Source organism: Heterocephalus glaber, unplaced genomic scaffold (assembly GCF_053883595.1).
Source record: "Heterocephalus glaber isolate CG9 unplaced genomic scaffold, H.glaber_assembly_v1.0 deba00001761, whole genome shotgun sequence".
Taxonomy (NCBI): domain Eukaryota; kingdom Metazoa; phylum Chordata; class Mammalia; order Rodentia; family Bathyergidae; genus Heterocephalus; species Heterocephalus glaber.
The window spans coordinates 1,697,157-1,703,156 of NW_028258458.1; positions in this window are offsets into that span (position 1 = coordinate 1,697,157).

Here is a 6,000-nt window from a genome sequence, read left to right on the forward strand (position 1 = left end):
CTGAGATTGTAGCTCAGTGTTAAAGCATTGTTCCATCCCAGCACTACAAAAACACAGAAGGAAACAAACCAAATAAAAATAGCATTCTTTCCATACCCAGTTGGTAAATATTTGCTTCCCCGGGGGACCCTGGGCTTCCTCATGATACAGTCAAAAAGCAGTTCACTCTGGGAGTACCAGTGAGCTTGCTCTATTCCAATGTGTTGGACCCTTTTTAAGCATTTTTAATGTCATCTTGGGAGTGCAGACCTGCCCCCAAGGTGGGTGGGTGGAGCACGGATTACAAAGGTAATACTGGACAATAGTCCTTGAGCTGGATACAGGATACAGTGTTTAAGAAGGAAGACTCCCCACCTTTAACTCACCGTGTGGCTTTTTGTGAGTCATAACTTCACATGCTAGTTTTTTGCTGTGTAACAAACATCCCCAGAACTTAGTGGCTTACAACAGCAAACTTATTTTTATTAAATATATTTTTAACTGATACATGTAAATATAAAAATTGTATATATTAATAGGGTACTTTTTAATATTATGTACATATATACATTGTATAACATCCAAAGAGGGTTAATCATATTTATCTTCTCCCACACTTAGAATTTCTCTATCGTGAAAACTTTCATAATCCTTTCCTCTAGCCTTTTGAAATGTATAGTATATTATTGTTGTCTATAGTCACATGATTGGCAATAGTACAGTGGAGATACTTGCTCTGATCAAACTGTAACTTAGTATCTATTGACAACCTTTCCCAGCCCTCCCTCCTCCTCTCTCCTGTCTCCATGTGTTTGTTAACCACGAATATGCTCTCCATTTCTGTGACATCTTGATTAGATTTCACATGTGAGATCATGTATTATTTCTGTGCTTGACTTATGCACTGTACACCATGATCTCTAGTTTCACCCACGTTGCTGTGAATGACAGAATTCTTTCTTATGGCCATATAGCATTCCATCAGGTATGTGTACTACATTTTCTTTATCCACTAGTTGATGGACACAGAATCTATTTCTTGGATGTTTTGAATAGTGCTGCAATGCTGTGGGCCTGCAGATGTCTCTGACATCTGTGATTTCATTTCCTTTGAATATATACCTGGTAATGAGAGTACTGGATCAAACATTTATTTCTAATACATGTTGGCTTGGTGGCTCATAACCTGTCTGAGGCTGTTTCTGGGACAACTGAAATTGCTCATCTTCCAGGAGGCTAGCTCAGGCAGGCCCAAGAGGGAAGAAAGAATGATCCAACATGTAAACACTTTGCAAATATCTGCTTGGGTGGTTTGTTGCTGTCCTGTTGCCCAAAGTAAGTCACACACCCAAGCCCAGAGTCAAACCCAATTTGGACCAATCCTGCAATAACCTCCCATACTTCTTAGTGTACCTTTCTACAATTTTTTTTTTTTTTTTACCAGGGATCAAACTCGGGTCCTAGTGCTTGTGAGGCAAGCAGCGGAACCACTGAGCTAAATCCCTAGCCCCCGTTTCTACTATGGAAGACGACATACCTTATTTCATATGACTGTGCTGAGGACAAAGTGAGGCAACACTGGTCCTCCATAGCTTATCCCAAATATTCTTCACACACTCCCAAACCTGTCTAGTTTCCTCATTCTCTAGTAAATCCATGCAGCTGCTAACTGGCAGAGGTCACAGCCTATATTATGCCTCTCTGGATTTGTGAAATTCAATACAAGCCTCTTGAAAATGGAAATGCTTTTTTCCCAAGGAAAGATTTTCAAATGATGTTTCACTCTCAAGGACAGTGGGTGGGCATGTGGTCTGTGTGCTCAGAGATGCTACCTTGACACATTGAAACTCCTATGCATGTGACTACCATATGGTTGATCAGGGTTGCTGGAGGCCCCAACCTGGAGGTGGGGGTGTCTGTCACTGGGTTCTTGGAGTTTATTCCTGAGCCTTGAGACTCTTTGTCAGAATCACACTTGTTAATCAAACAAGTGTTTCTAGGCCACACATGGTTCCCCTCATGGAGCACCTCATTAGTCTGCTTTCTGCTGCTATGACAAAATACCTGAGGATGGATACTTTGCAAAGAAAAAAGGGTTATTAACTCATAGTTCTGGAGGTTCAAGAGCATGGTCGTGGCTTTGTGGGGGGGGGCTTCTTGTCTTCATCACAACACGGGTGTCATCATGCTGGGAGTGTGCATGAGGGAGAGACCACATCACATGAAAAGACAGGAAGCCAGAGATTAGAGAAGGGCCAGGCTAGCTCTCTTACAAAGACTTATTTTCATGGGAACCAGCTTGCTCTGTGAGATCAGGAACCATGTCTTCCACCAGCAACTCCCTCAATGTCCTAATTTCTCCCACTCAACCCTTTCCTAGCTCTCCAGCCTCGGTGAAAGCTGCACAATTCTAACATCATGAAGTTGACTGTGCTGCCAAAAATTTTGCCTTCCAGGTGACTCACAAAGAATTGTACACCCAAGATGTCTTTCTAGAAGGTTTTATTGTAGTCAGGAATCCACAGGACACCAGTGTGGTACATGCTTTACCTGACTGATTATACTGGGTGCTGTCCAAATGCAATGGATGTCAGTGTGGACAGACTGGAGTGGATGGTGTAGTGGGTGTAGTGGATGCTGTGGTGGAACTGCTGCAGTGGATGTGATGGATGTTGGGAGTGGTCCCACTGTAGTGGATGGGCAAGTGGAGTGGTGGGCTCACTCTAATGGATGTTGTAATGTGACATCTAGAACACCTCTTCAAACCCAGTAGTCAGTCTTCTAGCTGTCAGGACTCTAGTCTGCTGGAGATACACAACTGAGTCCTCCTGGGACCTTCCTGAGTTTTAAGGCACCTGGTGTATCCAAAGTTATGCCCCTCCCCAGAGCTGGCATATCTGATAAAAGGTCGATGTGGGATACTGAAGCCTCACTCATGTCTAAATGTGTTCTCAGTTGAAAATTCACTATCTATGTATGTATAATCTATCTATCATCTATCTATAGGTATAGATAACAGTTTAGACAATGATATAATTAGATATAGATTCCAGAACCTCAGAATGTGACCTTATTTGAAAACAGGGTTATTGCAGGTCTAATTAGCTGAGATGAGATCATCGGGAGTAGGGTGGGGCCCTAATCCATTTGACTCATGCTCTTATAGAAAGTGAAATTTTCACAGAGATGCACACAAGGAGAACGCTGTGTTCAGATAAAGACCAAGATCTGCCAAGACTTCTTCAAAGCAAGGATGTCACGAAACATTGTCAGCAACCACCAGAAGCTAGGAGGCAGGACAAAGATCTTCCCTTACCACCCTCAGGAGGAACTAGCCCTGCCAATGCCCCACTTCAGGCTTCTGGCTTCCAGACTGTGAGACAACAAATTTCCATTTTTTAAGCCTTCGCAGGCTGTGATATTTGTTATAGCATCTCTGGAAACCTGATTCAATTCAGGACAAGTCTGAGGAAACACCACAGCTTTTTATGCTCCTGTGGAGTCAGGTAAGGCTTTGGTTGTGGCTGTGTGAAGTTGAATTTCTCCCTTGGCTCTGGTTTGTTTCTCTTTAACTCTTATGGGTATTGATGCCAAGGTAGCTCTGATAAACCTACTGCATATAAACATCCGTCTTTGTTTATTGCTGTGTAACAAACATCCCCAATACTCAGTGGTTTAAGACAGCAAACAATCACTGTTTCTCACCATTCTGCAGGCCAGGCAAGTAGTTCTTTGAGTCTAGATTGGCATGTCTGACCTCTTAGATCTGCAGAAGGTTTTGCTGGAACTGACTGATTTTGGATGGCTGCACTGGCCTGATGGTGATGGCTTGCTAGGGAATCTCTGGGTTCTGCCCCCCGGGAGCCCAATCTACCACAGCCAGAGATGTTCGAGCCTCAGGAAGTCTCTCAGTTCTCTATACAGAAGTTGAACCAGAGAGGGATTGTGAGCTTTCCAAGGTCACACAGCCAGTAGTTGCTTGGCTCATATTGCATTTTGTCTAGAAGACCTCCAGGTATGTTGCTATTACAGCAGTGGGTAGAGACAGGGAATTCCCATTGTGCGGTTCTGTGGGTGCCCTGAGAGAAACAGAATACCAGCTGGTGAGGGCTTCCATGGTCAAGGGTACCACTGAGGTATGAACGGATTCACAGCAAGGCTTCCGCGTTAGAGAACCGGGAATTGGACAGTTGTTTACTGGGTGATCATAGACAACTCATTAAACCTCCCCACGCTTCTGTTTCTTCACTTTTTCACAGATTTGCTTTTGTAGTATTATTATGGGATGATGTCGGATGAGACAGGAAAGGCATTCAACACAGACCTTGGCACACTGGGTAAGATCAGTAAGTGTGAGCGGCCTTCTGACATTCCTTACTGAGTCCCGTGAATGACTTTCAAAGTCTTCAGGACTGTTACAGCCTCACCTGGTGTAATGCTCAGGACAACCCCTAGATGGGGATCATGAATCTCAGGGAGTCCAAGGAATATTCTGACTCCCTGTCTTGGCACATTAAGGACAGTGGCTTTGGCAGTTGTCTAATTGGTGATTGTGTCAGACAGCTTTCTGTTGCTGTGGAAAAATACCTGAGGAAAAAAACTTAAAAAGAAGAATAATCTAAGAGTATGGTCTTAGAGAATAGTTTCTCTGGTGTGAGAAAATGAAAGTGTAAATAAGGATCAAAATGTATAATAGATAATGTGAAATAGGAAGAAAAGGTCTAAAGGGGAAGGGGAACTGGGAGGGGTAGGGGAAAGGAAAGGAGGGAAAGAAAAAATATGAGAAAAGGAAAAAATGGAAACAAGGGAGGTGTAAATAGGGAGGTGTGGAGGGGTTGGAAGGAGGGCAGGGGAATGGGAAAAAGAATAAGAACCAAGATACATCATGTACAGGTACAAATTCCAAATGATGAATTTCACCGTATTGTATACCTAAAATGTACCAATAAACTCAATGGAAAAAAAAGAATAATTTATTTATTTATTATGCTACTCTCCCTTTCAAGGGAAAAGGAAGTTTTTGATTTGCGGGTTTAGGATGAGGAAACAGTGCCACCCTGAGGGCATATTTGGGGATTACAGAAAAGGGCGCTCTAAGGAAAATAGATCGAGCTAGCAGGTCCTAACTCAGATCGGCTGGAGGTGGTATAGAGTCGTGACAAGGGGCATCCCTTTTGGGTTTGGGCTTGGCTGTCCCACCCTCCAGCATGCTGGTGGTCTCACAGCAGCGTGGTTAAGAGTCCTGATCATGGAGAGAGGCAGCCATAGTGTGAATCCTTCCCAGCTGTGGGGCCTTGGGCAAATCATTTAACTCCTCTGTACCTTCCAGTCTCAATTTCCTCATCTGTAAAATACTGCTGGTGTGTATGTTCTCCAAAAACCAGAGGCCCTGTATTTCTGTTTTCTCTTACTACAAAGAAACACCCAAGGCAGAGTAAAGATGAGAGGTTTACTGTGGCTCACAGCTCTGGTCCAAGGCGAAGGTCTGCATCCCAGGATGGCCTTTTGCTGGCAGAGCACTGAGAGAGCGCAGTGCCTCACATGGCAGAAACAGGGAGCACTGCTCTGGCACCTGGCCTGGAGTCTTAAGTTGAATTCTCTGCATTTGCTGACAGCCTCCAGGGTCTCTCTCTGCCTGATCTCAGTCCCTCTGCACTGGTCATGGCCTTGCTCATTGCCAGTGCTTTGCAGCTAGACTTGGTGTGCTGGCATGATCTCTGTTCTTCTCATCTGCCCTTGGCTTCCTCCTCGGCTCACCTGGTCTGGCTTGGCTGTCACTGCTCACCTTGGCTCCCTCTGCCCCGCCTCAGGTTCCCCTGCTCTGCTTCTGCTCCCCATCCTGGACCTCTGCTCCTTCTGCCTGGCCCGGGCTCCCTCTCTTGGCATTTGTTTTTCTCACTCTTGGCTGTTCCCCCTAATTCTTGCTTTCTTTTGCTGTCGCTGCTGCTTGCTCACTCTTTTAGTTATGCTGCACTCTCTGCCTCCCCTGGGCCTCCTCAGATTTTCTCAGATGAGGTTCAG